The sequence below is a fragment of the Crocodylus siamensis genome, chromosome 8 (genome assembly GCF_052110815.1).
Source record: "Crocodylus siamensis isolate JL-2025a chromosome 8, ASM5211081v1, whole genome shotgun sequence".
Classification (NCBI taxonomy): Eukaryota; Metazoa; Chordata; order Crocodylia; family Crocodylidae; genus Crocodylus; species Crocodylus siamensis.
In genome coordinates, this window is record NC_143402.1 from 53,319,834 (window position 1) to 53,340,996 (window position 21,163).

The following is a 21,163-nucleotide window of genomic DNA, read 5'->3' on the forward strand; positions in this document are numbered from 1 at the left end:
TTTTGTCTTTCCCAACCCTTTTTCCCAGTAGCTTCTGCCAAAACAGCAGTGAAAGGATCCCTTTTGTGTTTCATCCCTCCCAATTTGTCTCTGGAATGAGCCAAAGCTGAATCTGATAGTTGTAAGTCTCAGCGGACAAGCCACGGGGCCCGACAGACTAGCACAGACGTACCTATAAATCTTTCCCTTGTCTTACCCATGTGTGTGAAAATGAGGACAGGTCAGTCTGGCATACTATATGTACAGACATTATTCTCCCAAGGCTTGCAAGTACCTGGATAAGTGGAACTGGTATACTAGGGACGATCCCGTAAAGCAATTTCCACAGGAAGGAACATTCCATCAGGATAAAATAGTGCACTTAAAAGGGAGTTTAAAGTTCCATAGATCCAAAATACCATAAACCTTGGGGGACACATTCTTTTATTGGTATGATAAAATGTCTAAAAGACGGACAGAATCTCAAACTAGAAGTCTCAAAGACTTGCAAGAAAAACTAAAACAGCAGTTAAAAGCTGTCTGGGAGAAATTGGCTGCTCCCCCAAATTTTATACGCTGTCCACCACTCCAATATATCCAGCATTACCTGAGGCACCCCCACCGCTGAAACCAGCAGAAGACATCCCTGACTTCTGTTCGAATCCAGCTCTCCTGGGACTCCCCAATCAGCAACAACCAGTTCAACATCAGGCTGCAGCCCAGGCTGGTGACTCATTAGCTAAAGCTCCTTTGATAGACTCACCTACAGAGCTTGTTAGCCCAGGCTCATCTACCACACCTGCCACTCAATCGTCACCAGTGTGGCAGTCTACTCCCAGGTCACAACCCACCACAGTTGTGCTTAGAAGAATGGGCATGGGTATAGAAAGATCTCTGATTCAGCTCAGCCCCGGAGACCGCAGTTACCGAATCCCAGTGGACCAGATGTACAAAATTTCCCCCTAAGACAAATGCCAAGCATCGGCCCCCAATGGACAAAATATAATGACCTTACATGCACCTTGGACTCCAGGTGACCTCTATAATTTAACTCAAATTCCCCAAAATCAGGGAAGACCCAGAAAAATTTCAGGAAGAATTGCAGACTGTCATAAATTGTTATAATCCAACATGGGCTGACATTAATCAGCTCATGCAATCCATTTTGCCCAAAGAAACTATGCGACGTCTGTATGCTTCCTGCAATTGGCCAACTGAAAACCCAGGGACTGGCCAAGAGTTTATTGATAAGAGAAATGCTTTAGTTCAGGCAGTTCTCACAATTTGCTGAAAGGAAGTGGACTGGACGAAAATAAATACCTGTAAGCAAAATAAAAATGAACACCCCAGTGACTATTTGGAATGTCTCAAAAAGGCGTTTGAATGGTATTCAGGAATGGATGACCCTGTCAGAAATGCCAAACGAGCAATAGTGGCAGCATTCATCCAGGGACTTAACCCTAAAATTGCTGAGAAAATTATTATAATCCAACATGGGCCGATACTAATCAGCTCATGCGATCCATTTTGCCCAAAGAAACTATGCTCTGTCTGTACACTTCCTGCACTTGGCCAACCGAAAACCCAGGGACTGGCCAAGTATTGGCTGGGAACTACAGGCCCATTAGCCTGACTTCTATCCTGGGGAAGATCTTAGAAAAGTTTATTAAGGAGGCCATCCTTGAGGGACTGGCCCAGGCTAACATTCTAAGGGACAGCCAGCACAGGTTTGTTGTGGGTAGGTCTTGTTTGACCAATCTCATTTCCTTCTACGACCAGGTGACCTATCACCTGGACAAGGGAGAAGAGATTGATGTCATATATCTTGACTTCAAAAAAGCTTTTGATCTGGTATCCCATGATCACCTCTTGGCCAAACTGCCCAGTTGTGGCCTTGGCTCCACCATGATCCGCTGGCTGGGAAATTGGCTTCGTGGTCGGACCCAGAGGGTTGTGATTGATGGCAGTCACTCAGCTTGAGAGGGTGCAGAGGAGAGCCACGCGCATGATCAGAGGTCAGGAAAACCGATCTTATGATGACAGGCTGAGAGCCATGGGACCCTTTAGCCTGGAAAAGTGTAGGCTCAGGGGTGATCTGATGGGCACCTATAAGTTTATTAGGGGTGACCACCAGGATCTGGGGGAACGTTTGTTCACCAGAGCGCCCCAAGGGATGACGAGGTCGAACGGTCACAAACTCCTGCAAGACCGTTTCAGGCTGGACATAAGGAAGAATTTCTTTACTGTCCGAGCCCCCAAGGTCTGGAACAGTCTGCCAGCGGAGGTGGTTCAAGCACCTACATTGAACACCTTCAAGAGTAAATTGGATGCTTATCTTGCTGGGATCCTATGACCCCAGCTGACTTCCTGCCCTTTGGGCAGGGGGCTGGACTCGATGATCTCCCGAGGTCCCTTCCAGCCCTAATGTCTATGAAATCTATGAAACTAAAGATTTAATTGAAGTCCTCACTGCAGCCAACTATTTTCACAACAAGATGGAATGATCCAAAGATAGTGCTGAAACCAAGCTAATGGCCTTACAGACTTCTCAGTTGCAGGGCCCAGGTAGAGGAAGAGGACATGGATGGGGAAGGGGAAGCCCGGGCAGATTCAGGGAAAGAGGTAGATCCCTGGGCCCACAAAACCAAGACTATGGTAAACAATGTCATTATTGCAAACAAGAAGGACATTGGAAATCAAAATGCTCCAACTGCCCTGACCAAAGACCCAGACCTCAGTCCCTGCCCCCACCTCCTCTTATCAATTTTCCCAGTGTTAAATAGGACAGCTTGAGGGACAGTGACAACATTGCTTCTTTGCTTGTTACCGACCAATCTGGTCCATTTGTTGAATGCCTTATTTCTGGTAAATCTGTTTCCTGCCTTGTTGATACCGGAGCTTCTCGCTCCATGCTGAAATCCACTATATTTCCTTTTCTGCCTCATTCTCCTAAAACTGTAAATGAAGTTGGCATAGGTGGACAACCTATCCCACATCCTGTCTCTGAACCTGTCTCCATTGCTATTGGCCCTTTGTCTGAGAATCATGCCTTCCTTCTTAGCCCCTGTGTACCTGTCAACCTTTTTAGAAAGGATTTGTTGTGTAAATTGAGATGCATAATTTACTGTAGCCCAGATGGTGTTTATCTTGAGGTACCGGAACATAGGGAAACCGAGCTTGTGGCTTTGCTAACCCAGGAGTACTCTGATCCTGACACTTCCTACTTGCAAGAGGAACTGTTAGCATGAGTACCTCTACAACTGTGGTCCACCCATGCAAATGAAGTGGGTCACATGTTGAGCGTGGAACCAGTGCGCATCGCACTTAAACCCTGCCAAGCCGCTCCCTTGTGTCCTGCAGTACCCCATCTCAAGGGAAGCTGAGGAAGGGATCAAGCCTGTCATTTCCTCACTCCTTAAGCAACGGATTATTGTCCCAGCATGCTCCCCTTGCAACACACTTATCCTACCCATTAAAAAGCCTGGTAAAGATACTTATCGTTTTGTGCAAGACCTTCAAGCTGTAAATGCTGTTTTACCTACCTTTCCCGTGGTCCCTAGCCCTGTCACTATTCTTTCCTGTATCTCTCCAGATGCTCTGCTTTCTTTTCCATTCCTATTCATGAGGATAGCTAGTACCTGTTTGATTTCACCTATCAGGGACTCCAATATACCTAGACAAGACTCCCTCAGGGATATACAGAGTCCCCCACCTTATTTTCCCAAATCCTGAAAAAAGGTTTAGACCCCATCACGTTCAAAGGGAAGTCCACCCTTATTCAGTATGTTGATAACTTGTTGTTAGCCTCACCTACTCTGGAGGCCTGCAAACAGGATACTTTGACACTCCTCACAGCTGTAGTTCAGAGAGGCCACAAGGCTTCAAAATCCAAACTGCAACTTTGTAAGTCTAAGGTACATTATTTAGGACATGATATCTTAGCAGGAGAATGACATCTTTCCCCCAGTAGAGTTGAAGCTATCCTCAACATTCCCAAACCCATGACTAAGAAAAAAATGAGGGGATTTTTGGGTGCAATGGCTTATTGTAGGCAGTGGATCCTGGGTTATGCCGCTTTTGCAAAACCCTTGCAAGCATTCACTCATGATTCCACCCCAGAACCACTCCCTTGAACTCCTGAAGCTGAACAAGCATTTGTGTCCCTCACTGTTGCTCCTGCCCTTGGACTCCCCAATTATAAAAAACCCTTTGCCTTGTTTTGTCATGAAGGAGAAAAAATTGCTTTAGGGGTACTCACTCAATTGCATGGTAAAAAGCATTGCCCAATTGCATACTACAGCTCTTCTCTCGATCCTGTGGCTGTGGGACTTCCTCCTTGTCTCCGTTCAGTTGTAGCCGCTGCCTTGTTGGTTGAAAAGGCAGATACTCTAGTTTTGAGACACTCTTTGACTGTTGCAGTTCTACCTGCTGTAATAGCCCTTCTCCTCAAAGGCAAAACTCAGCACATTTCCAATTCCTGCCTTACCAAATATGAAAAACTTTTATTGTCAGCTGCAAATGTGACTAAGTCGCTGTTCAGTTTTGAATCCTGTGTCACTTCTGCCAATTGCCTCTGATGGTAAGCCCCATGATTGCCTATCTGTCACAACTCAGTTGTTAACTCCTCAAACTGATCTCAAAGACATTCCTATCCTAAACTCTGACCTTGTTTTATTTGTTGATGGTTCCTGTCTTATAAATAATGTAGGCCAATTAGTTACAGGATATGCAGTATGCACTCAGTATGCTGTTTTAGAAGCCTGTTCTTTACCCCAAGCTCGTTCTGCTCAAGTTGCTGAACTCATTGCTTTAACACATACCTGCATCCTTGCAAAGGATCAAACTACAACCATTTATACTGACTCAAAGTATGCCTTTAGTGTTGTTCATGATTTTGGACAGATCCGGAAACAAAGAGGGTTCCTCACTTCATCAGGGACCCAAATCAGTCATGGTTGTTATGTTAATGCGCTCTTAGAAGCCGTTCAACTGCCTTCTGTTATTGCTATTGTTAAATGTAAAGCTCATGAAAAACCTTTTGATGATGTCACATGAGGAAATGATCTGGCATACCGTTCTGTCAGAAACACGGCCCTTTCTGGCCCACAGGCTTCTAACTCTGTTCTTGTTTGTTTTTCAGCAGACCAGTCTCCCTTGGCTAGCCTTTCAAACCTAGCCTTTCTCCAAAATCAAGCTCCAAAAAAGGAAAAGGATGACTGGCTGAGTGCAGGATGTTCACTGCACTCTGACTCTCTCTGGTGCTCCCCAGACAGCTGCCTGGTAGCGCCTAGAGAGCTCCTCCCACATCTTGCTCATCTAACCCACTCAGTGGCCCATATGAGCAAAGGGGGGAATGGTTTGCCCAAAATTTTCCTTCCATGGCACGACAGTACTGCAACTCCTGTCCCATCTGTTTAGCTCATAACATTGGGCAATGGGTAAAGACTTCAATCGCAGCCCATCCCCCTCCATGGGGACTGTTTGTGAATTTGCAAATTAATTTTGTGCAGCTACCTGAGTGTTGTTCTTATGAGTATATTCTTGTTATTATTGATACGTTCTCTGGATGGGTGGAAACCTACCCATGCATATACATGCTGATTCCATCATAGTAGCTAAGAAACTGCTTAAAGAATTCATCCCTAGATTTAGATTGCCCCTCACAATAGATAGCGATAGAGGCACCCATTTCACAGGACAAATAGTCAAAAACATCTGCTAAGCACTCAACATACAGCAACATCCGCACCGTAGTTATCATCCACAATCAAGTGGTGCTGTAGAAGGTAAGAACTCTGGTTTAAAGACACGCATTTAAAAAATTTGTGCTGGAACTGGCCTCAAATGGCTTGATACGCTGCCCATTGCTCTTATGCACGTTAAGAACACTGCCAATAGAAAACATGGCCTAACACCTTATGAAATACTCATGGCACAACCCATGAGGATGCCAGCCACACCACCTGTTGCCTTACACCCATCAGACCTACAACTGACTGATGACACTGTACTGAACTATTGCAAGGCATTAATAAAGTATGTCAAGTCTGTTCATTCACAGGTCCAAGAAGCCTTACCTCAACCACTGGATGTTCCCTGTCACAACCTCGAACCAGGTGATTGGGTCTACATAAAGATCCATCAGTGGAAAAACATGCTTCAACCCAGATGGAAAGGACCATTCCAGGTGCTTCTGACCACTAACACTGTTGTTTGTTGCCAAAGTCACCAGACGTGGACTCACGCCTTGCACTGTAAAGAGGTATCACCTCCATTAGCCCCTGAAGCAGTTGAATTCCAATGAAAGTTAAGACCTTTCCCTGAGGCCAAAGACAAAGACCCTCAGGACCTCACTCAGGCAAATGAGGAGCATTGGAGTACAAGTGCTAGTAACCTCTCTCCCGAACCCAACACCTCAGCCAGCCAAGTTCGCTAATCAAAACAAAGATACCATCTTCGACCACGGACCACGTAGAATTACTTAAGACAGCATCGTGAACATCTTCCTTTTAACCCTCTGTATTAGATCTTCTGTTCTAACGCATGGCAATTTTTTTTTGTCTTTAGTTAACCAAATTAGGATAGATTTAAACGTCTCTGATTGTTGGATATGTAGTCATGTCCCTATCCATTCTACCGGGGGAATACCCATGATACTGGTACCCTTAAATGCAACCCAAATGTCAGCTCCTTACTATTCAGATTACCAGAGAAATGAAACCTGGCAAGACAAACTGCAGCTGAGCTATGTATGACTAGCGTATGTCACCCCTGGAAAGTTTTGTTAGACTTGTAATAGATCTAGTATTGCAGTAGGAATCAGTAAGTGTGAAGTGGGATTTAAGGTAAACGGTGCTATGCTTTATAACGGTTCTTGGATAACTAATTACTCTCCCAATTCAGTTGGATTCTCAAGGTACTATTCACAATGGATGTCGCATCCACGCTGTGATGATACTGATAGCAGTGGATTTACTGCACTAGCCGGTCACTATTTTGCATGTGGAAATAAGGCCTATAAAAATCTCCCTTCCGGTTGGAGGAGAACATGCTATGTCTCTGCAGCATATCCTGCCTTCACTATTAGGTCTCACTTACCTAAGGGAAGAATTCGTAATATATGTGAGATCATAGAACATCAAAGGTTTTGGGGTATAATGTTCCCCAACTGTGGTGCCTGCTTAGCCATGTCCGAAATAAAAAAGATTGCAGCATCTCTAGAAAAAAACAGCTAGTACTACTGCCGTTGGGTTTCATGAAATAAGTAAAGAAATAAAAAAAAAATGAGACAAATGATGTTACAAAGTCGCCTAGCCCTAGACGATATGCTAGCTAGCAAAGGAGGTATGTGCGTATTAATAAAAACCGAATGCTGTGTATACATACCTAACACTTCTAGTGCCATTGAAAATCAGGCAGAAATTATTGAAAAAGAAGCCACTACTCTGCGTAACACTGACCAAGGCAGTATGTGGTCTTGGCTGACCTCCTGACTCCCAGACTTAGGGGCCCTTAGTAAGAAAATCCTGTATGGAATATTGTTTGTCTTAATAGTTCTAGTAATGTTTTAAGTCTTGGTACAACTGATCCTCTGCTGCTTAAAAGCCAGCAGACAAAGCTTTAGTAAGACAAGAAAACACACCGCAGAGTCTAAAATAAAGGTGTTACAAAAATGTGAACAGATTGAAAGGAAACATGAAAGGCTGCAAAATGAGATGGAGAGACTCATAAGAATGATAGTTTAAGGCTAAAGGTGAGACTAAAAGTCTCAAAGTGGGGACCGTGGAATCAAACACAATGGATGCCTTAAACTTTGGTCAAGCTAAACTGCAAGTTGTAAGATGACCGTGATAGCTAAGTGGGAAATTGCTGGCTTTGTATGTTAGAACAAAGACAGAAGGAACTGTTTGTTCTTTGTATTCCCAAGTTTTCTGCTTCACCCATATCCACAGCCTTGAGATAGCAGAGAAGTATGTGTCTGTTGCTTTTGAGAGAACAGAAAGTATGTGTTTGATATCCTTAACTGCTTGCTCAGGAAAATTGACTATGAAATCACATCCTGTGTAAAGGTTGTTTGAAAGTATATAAGCTGGATTATTCTGCTTGAAGGGAAAGATCTCCTTGGAGTGCTTGGTGAACCCATGTTGCTCTAAGCTCTCTCCTACAGCTGTAGCTCTGAATAAAAGCTTCTACTGACCTGTCCCTAAAGTCTATACATGTTTTTCCACCACACTAGGAACTTAGATTTAAGTATTCTAGTCATGTATCAAAAGGCTAACCAGCTTATACTGTTTTGCTCAAGGTGGTTTTCTTTCTATATTCTGTTGTTTTATATCCTTTCCTCATCCTATTCTTCTTTGATCAGTAAATCTATCTGTTTTAGCATGCCTCACTGTGTGTACTTAAGAGGGATGGGACCAGCCTTGTTAGCTCACTTTGCTAAGTTGCCTAAGGGGGGCTCAGCTTTTTACTTTTCCCCAGTACCAGAGGCTGTTTGTGAATACTTCAGGCTAATAGAAGCACCCCAAAATCCCAGAGTGGGTTAAGTGACCCCAAGGTCTACAGGGTCTGTGTACCCCAGGTGCCACAGAGCCCTAACAAAGACCCAAGTCTGGATGGTGGCAGCGGTTAACCCTAGGCTTGCGAGTGGGCTCCAGGAAGGGGGTTGGTTGGATGTAGGCACCGCAGGGGAGACACTTGGAGTGTGGTATTTGTTCAGGTGCAATGAGATGGGTGGCTAAGTGCAGAAGAACCCCCTACTGGCCCACCACATACCCAATAGTACTAATATTGGTGGCCTCCTATGGCATCCTTGAAAGGATCTCTTAGTCCCCTGACACCCTGGCTGAGAATTCATGGTTTAACTTCAAGCTTTAAATAGACACAACCACCACAGTATCAAAACCATAGATCCAGCCAGCGGGGGTGGGGGGAGATAAGACTTCTGCCAGTGCCTTACCATCGTAAGAAGGAGTTTGTTCCAATCAGCTCAAGAGAAGAGGACACTGCTAACCCATGGCAGAGGAAGGCCAAAATGCACATTAAGTTTCAAGGACGGTGTTAAAGAAACGATTTCATTCAGTGATTGTCAAACTCCAACCTGCAGTCTAGATTTGGCCTGTGTAGCTGTGTCATCCAGCCCATGAGGCTCCCCATGCCTCTGGAAATTCGGTGTAGGGGGAAAGCAATGACAATGAATACTGCCACAGTTCTCCTGCTGCTAGATTTCCAAAGCCTGTGAGCTGGAATGCATGGACCTGTGTTGAGGGCTGAGGCTATGGGCATGATGTGGCATACATGGCCAGCTCTGTACCCTGGATGGGGCTCAGCTAAGATGGTCTGCTGTGTTAGACTGGGTCCCAATTGAGCCAGCTCCATCCACCAAATCAGGCCCATGAACCAGATCCAACCTGTGGACTGACCCCCCACCCCCAGCAGGGCCAATGGGCATCACCAATTTAATCCAACAGGTCCATAAAAGGGTGGTGCTAATTTATTTTTAGATTTGTGAAAACATCTGAAAACAGAAACCCTAATTTTCCTTGAATGTTTTCTGTAACAGAATTAGTGACAAAGGATTTGGAGCTAAACCAGCCAACTTTCCAAAACCCTGTGTGAAGGACTGGAGAATACTCACCTGGGGTGTTCCCTCAACCACAGACATGGGTCCAGCCAGAACAATACCTCCACGCTACTGCAGGAGCTCCCAGATCCGTCTTATCACCTTGTCAGGTGAGCTGGATTGGTGGGAATCCACAGCCAGAGCAAACTGGGGCCGAGCCCAGAACCAGGAGCAAATGGGGAGGTGAAGAGGGAAGACAACAGGCAGGCAGGCCGGATGGATGACTGAGATGCCCAGCCCAAGACTGACATCCCTGGGAATGGGGTAAGAGCCCAATTGGGTCCTGGAGGCTCTGGGGAGCCCTCACCAAAGGGAAAAAAAAAGGAATAGGGAGAGGGAATGGATGCTTCCTAGCAGCTGGCTCATTTTTTTTTCATTGGGTGTGCTGATTAACCGACATAGGCTGCCAATTAAGTTGGGCGTGGCAGGGATCAAAAGAGAAAATAAAAGAGAGAAACTGGGAAGGAAAACCCCATTTGCCATTGGTGTCATGTGTCAGGTGCCAGAGAGAAGGAAGCTAAAGTCCAGGGAAGAGAGAGAGGGAAGAAGCTGACGCTCTCCCACAGCTTACTTTTTTTTGTGTGTGTGTTTGTTTGCATGGACTGATTAGCTGCTGCAGGCAGCCAATTAAGCTGGGCCTGCCAGCAATCAGCAAAAAACCCCCACCCCTCTCCATTTGCCACTGGGCGTGGAGAGTCAAACGCCAGTGAGGCGACAAGCTAAACCAGTGGGTTGCCCAGGTCTCGGCCATGGGAGAGGGAATTTAACGTGCCCAATAAAGAAAAAAAAACTACCTTTCTTTTTGGTCCTTCTGTTGCTCTCTCCGTTTTTCACTGACACGGAGCTCAGGGGTGTGAACCAACTGTCAGTCGTGATTGGGGTGGGGAAGTCGCCACTCCACCCTTTCGTTAACAGCTTCAAAACATCAAAGTTATGGCAGGTGGGAAACAGAGAGAGTAAGAGCCCCATCCAGACTGACTGAGGGTCACGGTGCACTGGAGAAGACTGGTGAATATCAAAAGGGATGCAAGGGCACACACCTGTACTCAGTGACTACCTGACACCTTTTCATACAATTGTAGAGAAGCATTGAGCTGGAAGGGAACTTCAGGGGGGCTGTGTCTAGTCCAAACACTGTCTGAAGGTAGGATCAGATCCATCTGAACCCTTTTAGACAGTATTTTGATGGATGTTTTTGAAGAGTTTTTTCAAGATGTGACATTTTTTATCTACTCTCCAGAATTGCAGTAGTTTTCCATCTTCAAGAGAAGATGGATCAGGGGTTTGATCACAGTCTTCCAGTCCCTGAAGGGTGGTTGCAGAAAGGATGGAGATGGGCATTTCATTGTGGCTGTAGGGGACAGGACAAGGAGTTTACTCTCCCTTTCAGGATCTGCTCCCTGCTGCTGTGTCACCTAGGAAACTGGGAACAATGGACCTGGGGGGGCTACTCTGAGGGACAAAGGGGTCCAGGAGACCTCTTTGTATTTTAAAGAAATCTTACTGAGGGTGCAGGAATGAACCATCCTGATTTTCAGGATGACCAGCAAGTGTAGCAGAAGACCAGCTTGGCTTAGCAGGGAACTCTTCAGTGAACCAAAAAGACAAAAACGAAGCTTACAAGAAGTGGACAAACAACTAGGGAAGAATCTGAGTATTGCTCGGGCATGCAGGGATGAAATCAGGCAGGCCAAAGCAAAATTGGAGTTGCAGCTAATAAGTTCCATGATGGGTAACAAGAAGGGTTTCTACAAGTATGTCAGCAACAAGAGGAAGATCAGGGAAAATGTGAGTTCCTTACTGAATGGCGGAGGCAACCTAGTGATTAATGAAGTGGAAAAGGCTGATGTACTCAGTGCATTTTTGCCTTAATATTCATAGGCAAGGTCAGCTCCCAGACTACTGCACTGGGCAGCCCAGTTTGGGGAGGAGCCAAAAAAGCAGGTTATAGACTATTTAGAAAATCTGGATGTGTACAAGTCCATGGGGCCAGATGCAATGCACCCAAGCATCCTGAGGGAGTTGTCTGATGTGATTGCAGAGCCGGTGGCCATTATCTTGGAAAACTCATGGTGATTGGGAGGTTGCAGATGATTGGAAAAGGACAAATACAGGGCCCATCTTTAAGACGGGGGAGAAGAAGGATCCAGGGAACTACAGACTGATCAGTCCCTGGAAAAATCATGGAGCAGGTCTTCAAGGAATCCATTTCTAAACACTTGGAGGAGAAGGTGGTGGTTAGAAATAGTCAGCATGGATTCACCAAGGGCAAGTCATGCCTGACCAACCTGATTGTCTTATAGGATGAGATGACTGGCTCTCTGGATGTGGGAAGACCAGTGGACGTAAGCTAAGCAAGTCTGGGTTGGATGAACGGAATGTGAGGTGGATAGAAAACTGGCTTAGGTCATTGGGTTCAAAAGGTAGTAATCAATGACTGAAAGCCAAGTTGGCAGCCAGTATCAAGCAGAGTGCCCCAGGGGTCAGTCCTGGGGCTGTTTTTTTCAATGATCTGAAAAATGGGATGGGGTGCACCCTCAGCAAATTTGCAGATGACATCAAGCAGGGCAGAGTAGTAGATAGGCTGGAGCGGGGAGGGCTACGATTCAGAGAGACCTTGAGAAATTGGAGGATTGGACTAAAATAAATCTCAAGAGGTTCAATAAGAACAAGTGCAAAGCTCTGCACTTAGGGCAGAAAAATCCCATGCATCAGAACAGCCAGGGAAACAACTGGCTAAGCAGCAGTTCTTCAGAAAAGGACTTGGGGGTTACAGTGAACAATAAGCTGAAGATGAGCCAGCAGCATGCTCTGATTGTCAAGAAGATTAATGGCATACTTGGCTGCATTAATAGGAGCATTACCAGCAGATTGAAAGAAGTGATTCTTTCCCTCTATTTGGCACTGTTGAGGCCATATCCAGTGTACTGTGTCCAGTTTTGGGTTCCTATACACAGAAAGGATGTGGACAAATTGGAGACAGTCCAGTGCAGGGCAACAAAAATGGTAAGGGGGATGGGGCATATGACTTGTGAAGACAGGCTGAGTGAACTCGGCTTATTTAGTCTAGAGAAGAGAAGACTGAGGGGAGATTTGATAGCAACCTTTAATTATCTTAAGGGGGGTTCCAAAGAAGATGGAACTAGAGTATTTTCAGTGATGGCAGATGACAGAACAAAAAACAGTAGTCTCAAGTTGCAATAAGGGAAGTTTAGTTTAGATACTAGGAAAAAACTTTCTCACTAGGAGGGTAGTAAATCACTGGAACAGGTTACCCAAAGGGGTTGTGAAATCTCTAACCTTGGAGGTTTTAAGAAATGGCTACACAAAGCCTTGACTGGGATGATCTAGTTGGGGATCGGCTTGCTTTGAGCAGGGAGTTGAACTAGATAACCTCCTGAGGTCCCTTCCAACCCTCATTTTCTATGGCTCTATGGCCGTTAATGTGATTCAGTGGCCTATGATTCTGTGGCCTTTGATCTGATCCAGCGGCCTCATTCTCCAGCAGGGGACACTGAGGCTGGAGATGAGAAGGAACTTTTTGACTCTGAGGATGGTCAAGGATTGGAACAGGCTTCCTGTAGACACTGTGTAGTCTCCATCCCTGAAAATGTCCAAGAGCAAGCTGGATGGACACTTGGCTGGGATAGTTTAGGCAGGGATAATCCTGTCCTAAGCCATGGATTGGACTAGATGACCCCATGAGATCCCATCCATCCTGACTGTCCTATTATAAGAAAATTAACTTTTGTTTTTGGAGGTTTTCCACCACTTTTATGTTTGTGTTTTTAATCAAAATCCTCCAATGTTTCATAATAAAGGAAGTTGTAGGGTGGAGTCCTTCATGTAATGTTATCAAAGAGGACAGAGTTGGAGCATGCTAAATCCTGCCTGGGTATTTGTTACTTCTGACATAGTCATTTCTCCCTGGGCGTAATATGGCCTAATCCTGGCCAGGTAGAATTTCCACCTCCAGTTCTCTGGTGCAGACAAGTCTATGGATGGAGGGGGGAAATGGTATCCAGAGGACATGAGGTGACCTGATGGAGGGAGGCAATGGAAACAAATGATGTACCATTCTGGTCTCCAGTCCAGCCAATCATCCCCTGACCATAGTGCAGATCAGAGCTGTGGCAGGTATAGCAGTGGTAGTTATGACTAGATGTATTTAGGTCAGGTTGTTAGTGGTTGTTGGATGTGGGTGGTAGTGGCTATAGTGAGACCTGGTTGTGTGTCAGTTTGCTGGTGGTTAGTATTTTTTATGTAGGGGTAGTAGTGGTTGTACTTAGGACTGGGTATAGCTAGTGGTTGTTGGGTGGCAGTTATAGTGATTGTAGGTAGGACTGTTTGTAGATAAGGTCTGGTCATAGTTAGTGGTTGTTGTGTGGGATTATAGTTATAGTTAGGATTGGTTGTAGTTAGGTCTGTTTGTAAGTAGTGGTTTTTGGCTGGGGGTTATAGTGGTTATAGTTAGGACTTGGTTTAGTTACTACTGGTTGTAGTTAGTGTGGCTGCAGATTAATGGTTGTAAGTAGGTTGGGATGTACTTAGTGGCTGTTGCATGTGGGCTGTAGTGGCTCTACTTAGGATGAATTGTACTTAGGTCTGGTTATGGTTAGTAGTTGTTAGATGGGGGTTGTAGGTAGGGCTGCTTGTAGTTAGGACTGGTTGTACTTGGGTCCCATTGTAGTAATTTGTTGTTGGGTGGGGGTGTGGAATGGTTGTAGTTAGGTATGCTTCTAAAAAGTGGTGTTGGGTAGGGGGTATAGTGATGGTAGTTAGGTATGGTTGTAGTTAGGTCTGACTGTGGCTTGTGGTTGTTAGATCTGGGCGTGTGGTGGTTGTATTTAAGACTGGTTGTAGGTAATGGCTGTTGGGTGAAGAGCTGAGTAGGGTGTAATGGCTACAGCAGTGGGGATTGGGTTGGCCCCTCCAGCCCCACCGCTGAGCCCACAGTAATGCAGCTCCTCCCAGATCTTTCCTTGATAATGGAAGCAATGCCATTGGTGTTTCCACTGTAAGTCACCGTTTCTGAGCCAATCAGGACATAGCAGGGAGGGTCTGACACAGATTTTAGGATGGGGTAGGCAACATTTTTTGGCCAGAGTGCCGAAAAAACCATAATGTCTACCTTGGAAGGTTCCAGAGTGCCGACATGCTGGAGCCCGGAGAAGTTGTTTGCAGCTTCCCGGCTGCAGCTGGCCCATGGAGTCCAGTCTCCTTGCAGCAGGGCTTACAGCCTCCCAGCCACTTGCTGGGAGCAGCCTGAGCTGCATGGATGGCAGCAGCTGCTTAGAGCCTGGGCTGGTGGTGGTGTGCCAAGCAAATGGCCTTATGGCCTTGCATGCCATGCTCGGCACATGTGCTGGGGGTTGCCAACCACTGCTTTAGGAGATGCTAGAGTTAGTGGCTAACATGACGTGTTCTTCTGGCATTCATCTTGTCTCAACAGCTCTCTGAGGGTATCTTCCCGGTCCTATAAAGCCAAATGTCCATGCCTTGGACTCCTCATTCTTGCCTACACCAGGCTAGTCTAGTTTCTATCTCACCTGCTCTTGGAATTTCCAGAGATGGAGATTTCAGCCTGTCCCTAGAGAATTTGTTCCTGTGCTTGACTATCCTCCTAGGTAGAAAATTCCTTTTTAATATCCAATCTGAATGTTCCTGGCTGTAATTTACCATATTGTTTTTACCTACCATACTCCCCCTCAGATAAGACATGCAACTTATTTTGGGAAGGAAGAATAGAGAACAAAAGATTGTTCCAAAGTCATGGCTGGGTCCAGACCACAAGGTCTGCAAGAGCAAATGTTTTCTCTGTCTCTCAGATGCTGCTGAATTGACAGCAGCTCTTGGTTGCTCAGGCAAAATCTCTGAGGTCTGATGCCAAACAGAGAACTTCACCCCTGCCTCCTTAGAAGTAAGGCAGCCATTTTAGCTGCCACCCATATTTTCATTGCTCTATTTCAGAGCAGAAAATTAGTGTCCCTGCTTGAGAACCCCCCTGCCAATTTTGGAATCTGTTATTTTGGGAAAAGGATGTGGATGGTACACAATTATGGCAAGACCATTACTTCTTATCCTGTTTCCTATGGCCACAGGGAACAGTCTACCATAGGGGTGGGCAAAATGTGGCCTGGGGGCTGGATGCAGCTTTCCAGGCCATTCTATCTGGCCCCCGGGGCCCCTAAAAAATTTAAAAAATTTATATTTATCTGCCCTGGGCTGCCTGTCATGCAGCCCTTGATGGCTTGTCAAAAATAAGTAAGTGGCCCTCTGCCCAAAATAATTGCCTGCCCTTGGTCTACTATGACATTATACCCACTGTTCAAGTACCTTGGTTCTACTTCCGTTTGGTGGCTCTGACTGCCATGGGGTGACCCTCTTCATATATCCAATTGTTGATGGCTCTTGGTAGCACATCCTTGCCACCCTAAATAGTGGCACTATATCCATTCTCCATACCTTATCCTTTTGTCGTGGGTGAAGAAAATGCTCCTTTTATGGGAAAGATGAGGATGAATGTGGTCATGCCTACAGCTCTCAAAAACCCTGCACCAATTCCCGTGTTCCCCACAATTGCAGACACCCTTCTCTTCCCCATGCAGGTGTTCATGATTCTGTTGCCGTGGAAGGAATCAGTGAGACATCTATCTTCAAGTTTCTCCTCCTGGGTCTCTCTGAGTGCCAAGACCTGCAGCTGCTGATTTTCACAGGGCTTCTGGCCACGTAGTTGCTGAATATGATCAGCAATGCCCTCTCTCTGGTAGTGGTATGCTTTGACACCCCGCTCCACAGCCCCTGTACTTTCTCCTCAGCCAGCTGGTCCTGGTGGACATGAGCTTTGCCACCATAACAGTGCCCCAGGCTCTGGTTCATGTCCTCACCTAGCACTGGGATGTCCCCTTCTCCAGCTGCATGGTCCAAGTGCTCCTCTTTTTGGCCATTGGCAACAAGGAGGGCTACCTGTTAGCCATCATGGCCTATGACTGCTATGTGGCCATCTGCTACCCAGTGCACTATGCTGCCATGGTGACACAGCCCCTGTGTCTTAAGATGGTGGTGCCTGCTGGGCAGTGGTGTCCCTACTTTCTTTTCTGCACACTGTCCTAGATACCAGCTTGCCCTACTGTAGCAACTGCCTAGAACGCTTCTTTAGTGACCTGCCACCAATTCTGCACCTCTCCAGTACCCGGCCCTTCCTCAATGAGATGGTGTTCTTCACCAAGGGTGTCATGGTGGTCCTGAGCCCCTTTGTCTTCATCCTGGCCTCCTATGCCTGTATTGGGGTGGCTGTGATCCATCTACATTCAGCCAGCACCCTACACTAGGCCCTCTCCACCTGTGGCTCCCACTTGACTGTGGTGACACTTTTCTACAGTATTGTCACATGGCTCTACTTCTGCCCAGTCTCTAGCTTGGCTCTAGCCCATGACTGTCAGGTGGCTCTTTTCTACACAGTGGTGGCCCCTCATCTACAGTCTGAGGAACAAGGAGGTGATGGTGGCACTTAGGAGGGCCTGGAGGAAGCTCTTGGCTTGGGACAAGTGAGTCAGGACTGCAGTATCCGCATGTTGCACAGAGTGGAAACTTTGTGTATATGGAAAAAGTTGGCCCTGACTGGAAAAATCTTTCTGCTTTCTGCTTTGCAAAAGCAAGGCACAGGTCTCATTTGGTGGTATGTGGTATACAAGAAAATATAGCATCTTTCTCTTGCTTGCAGGTTCCACTGGGTACTATTGTTGTCCATCAGCACTCTTTCCAGCTCTCATGAAGTTCTTGGCCTCTGGGTCACCCTATTTCAGTAAGTCCCCTATCTCTCCACTTGCCCCCTGGAGAAGGTGTGTTCTCAGAACAATTCTCAGGCTTTCCCCTGATTACATTCGATCTAAACCAGAAGCAGGCAATTATTTTGGGTAGAGGACCGCTTACCGAGTTTTGGCAAGCTGTTGAGGGCTTCATCGGTAACCCCACTCCTTGACAGGTGCCCTGTCCCCTGATCATCATCTTGTGACTGGAAGTCCTGTCCCAAAACCCCTGACCTTTGCCACCAGAAGTCCCTCCCCCTGTCCCGGAAGTACTCCTTTCAGCAAGGGGTACATCTTCAAACCAGGAAAATACCAAATTATATTCTAAAAAGTGAACATCTAAAACATTAATTAATTTGATTTAAAAACATATTTTGACCTGGTTTACATGTGTTTGTGTAGTGTACGTAGAGGTGATTGCACAATAGCTTAAAATGAAGTCTTGTGCTTGTATATTGTGTGGGGGTGTAGGTTTGTGGGGGGCTGTGGGTGTGTGGGTATGTGGGATGAGGGAACATGTGGGTGTGGATATGTGGGATGTGTGGGGGTATGGAGCTTGTGGGGGCATGTGTGTGAGGGAGGGTGGCTGGGGTGTGTGAGGAGGTATGGGTGTCGGGGTCTGCATGTATGGCAGTGCAAGGTGGGTGTGGGTGCCTGTAGTACTCACCCTACAAACACACACAGACACACACACACACTTTGCCCCTGCCTGCACACACACATGTACTGGTGAGGCCATGTGCTCCCCATCTGGCCATGCAACTGGGAGCCATGTGGTGCTGGAGGAGTGCTGGGGTGGGAAGCAAGGAAATGGCTGGGGATGGGTGGGGTTGGGTGCCTGCCTCCTGCTGCCAGATCTCCCTGGGTCCTACTGCCCCTGGGTCCTGTCATCTTTGATAGGCAGCCAAGAGAAGATAAATATTTTCTAGATTTTCTAGGGGCCCCACAGGCCAGATAGAATGGCCTGGCTGGCCAGATCCAGCCTGTGGGCCATATATTGCCTGCCCTTGATCTAAACCCATGAGGTGACTGAATCCAATGAAGGGAACCCCTTGTGTTTCATAGGTCTCCCACACCTGGTGCCTCATCTTAGATTTGGTTCTCTCAGGCCACTCTCCACAGACCTAGTGCCCTTCAGACCTGGAAGTGTCGAGGGAAAACAGCATTGATTGACATTTAGAGTCTGAATCACATAGCAAAAGGCTGCTGCAGAGGCTGAAGGTCAGAGCAAGAAACAAGTGACTATATCTTCAATTTTTAAAAGAACCACTAAAAGCTGTTTGACAAGAAGAGAGGTTACATTTGTACTACTGGAGGCATTCACAGTTGCCACCATTCTTCTGTAGAAGATTGATAACCCTAAGTTAAGGCACTACTTGAACAAATACGTGCCAAATACAAGCAGTTTCCCATGTACGAACAAGCTTCACCAAGATTATCTACTAGGAGTAATTGCTTCAACTGTTCAGTCTTCAAAATCTGCACTGGCAGAATATGAATCAATCTTGATTGTAGCAGACAAAGCAACAAATACTTAAGATTACCATGTTCTGCACATTTTATTTGTACCTGGGAGTTAGACAGACTGCAACCTGCCTATTTTTCAAACAGAGCTGGTTCACCTCACGTCTGTCAATTTTTCTACTGTGGCAAAATCTCTAGTGAGGGAGGTTGTAAACTATGGCTTAGAATTTAACAAGATTTCAGCATTTTTGCCTGATCAGTGATAATCAGGGATCTGGGTTTTCCATTTCCCATGGAAAAACAGAGAAAACCATGGATTCCTGGTTTTTATCAGAGAAAACACGGATTTCTCTTGTTAGCAGAGAAATCTGCGGATTCTCCACTTTTGCAAAGGGCTCTTGCAGGCTGGCACAGCTTCAGTCTGCAAGAACTGATTGCAAAAAGGGCAGGAAACCCCCAGCCCTGGCTGGAGGGGTAAGGGAGAAGGCAGGGCCTGAGCCTCTGAGGCAGCCAAGGCTGGGCTCAGGCTCAGACTCACCCTTTGCCCCTGGAGCATGGAGGTAAGTGGGGCTGTGGCACAGGTCTGGGGAAGATGGTAGGGGGCTGAGGGAGTGGGGGGGTGCTGCTGGCCCCAGGCAGCACATAGCAGCTGGGAGCAGGGCCGGGGGGTGAGGGTCGGGGTGTCCTTCAGTGGTGGGGCTTTGTGGGAAAGTGACGCAGGGCACAGTGTGGTGGTGCCCGCCATGTGCAGGCCGCACACATGCAACCTGGCCAACTGCCCAGGAGAGGAAGCTGGCATGCAGCTGGAGCACAGCTCTGTGGCCGACTGCAGCCATGGTGAGGGATTGGGGATGGGGAGCAGGGGCTTGGGCTTGCACGCTATGGCTGCTGCTGCTTACCTGGAGGCCCGTGACAGCAGTGATGGCTGCTGCCTACAAAACCTCCTGCTGCTGCTGCGGAGCCATGCCAGGAGCTGTGCAGCTGGTGGCAGCGGCGTGGCATGGCGCGGGGTGGTGTTGGGGATGGCTGCATGCCGCCTGACCACCACCACGCTGCCACTGCCACCCGGCAGCTAGCTGCACCGCTTTGGGTATGGCTCCATGGCAGCAGTGGGAGGTTTTGTAGGCAGCAGTCATCACTGCTGTCACGGGCCTCCAGGTAAGTGGAAGCAGCCACTGCATGTGAGCCCCTGTGCATTTTTCCCCCCCGCCCTCCCCGCACCCACATCCCTCGCTGTGGCTCCAGAATCGGCCACGGAGCTGTGCTCTGGCCACATGCAAGCCTTCCTCTCCCCCTTCTCTGGGTAGGTGGCCAGGCAGCATGTGTGCAGCCCACACATGGCGAGCACCACCACACTGTGCCCCACAACTCTTGCCTGCAAAGCCCCCCTGCAGAGGGGCACCCTTGCCCTCAGTCCCTGGGCCTGCTCCCAGTATTGGGGCTGGCTGCACTCTCCACTCCCTCAACCCCCAAGCATCTTCCCCAGCCCTGTTCCACAGCCTCCAAGCCCCACTTACCTCTAGGATCCAGGGGTGAAGGACATGGCTCCATGGTGGCAGCGCTTGCCCACAAAGCCCCACCACCCTGCATGCAGCCACCACCACCCCGCACCACCTTGGAGCTGTGCAGCTGGTTGAGGGGCATGCCGCTGCATGCAAGCCCCCCGTTTCACCCCCCCAGCTGGGCGGCATTTATGGGGCCTGCACATGGTGGTTGCCACTGCACTGCCGTTGCCGGGCCTTGTGCCACTTGCCCACAAAGCCATGCAGGTGGCTGTGGGAAGGTAGCTCAGGGTGCAGTGGCAGAGTTGCAGTGGCAGCCTCTGTGTGCGAACCTCCTGTCAGGCCAGCTGGCATGTGTGTGACCCACCAATTGGCGCCCCTGACCCTGCTCCTGGGAGTGGGCACAGGGGCACACTCCCCCCCCCTTCTTGACCTACCCCTTCCAGCACCTTCCTTTTCCCCCAGCCTGTCCCTTCCTCCCACACACACTTACCTGCTGGGGTGGGTGTCAGTGTCTGTGTTTACATGTCTGGGGAGCTGTTGCGAGGGGCATCAGGAGGGCTGTTGAGACTGTGGCAGGGAGTGTAGGGCACCAGCAGTGCTGGGGGGGCTGTGGGGGGCCTTTAATTTTTATCACGGATTTTGGGTTTTTAATCAGAATTTGCCATTTTTAATCAGGGAAAACCAGGATCCCTGATGATAATGCAAAGTATATGTGCAAAGCTTGCTTTGATGTGCTCCCTGGAATGAGGTCCATGCAATTCATGTCACTTGCAATGAACATATCC

The 21,163-nt window shown here is 47.5% G+C and overlaps 1 pseudogene; it reads left to right on the forward strand.

The window, feature by feature from the left end:
* Positions 1–16,113: 16,113 nt before the first annotated feature.
* Positions 16,114–17,115, forward strand: LOC149858573 (olfactory receptor 1J2-like; annotated as a pseudogene).
* Positions 17,116–21,163: the final 4,048 nt, after the last annotated feature.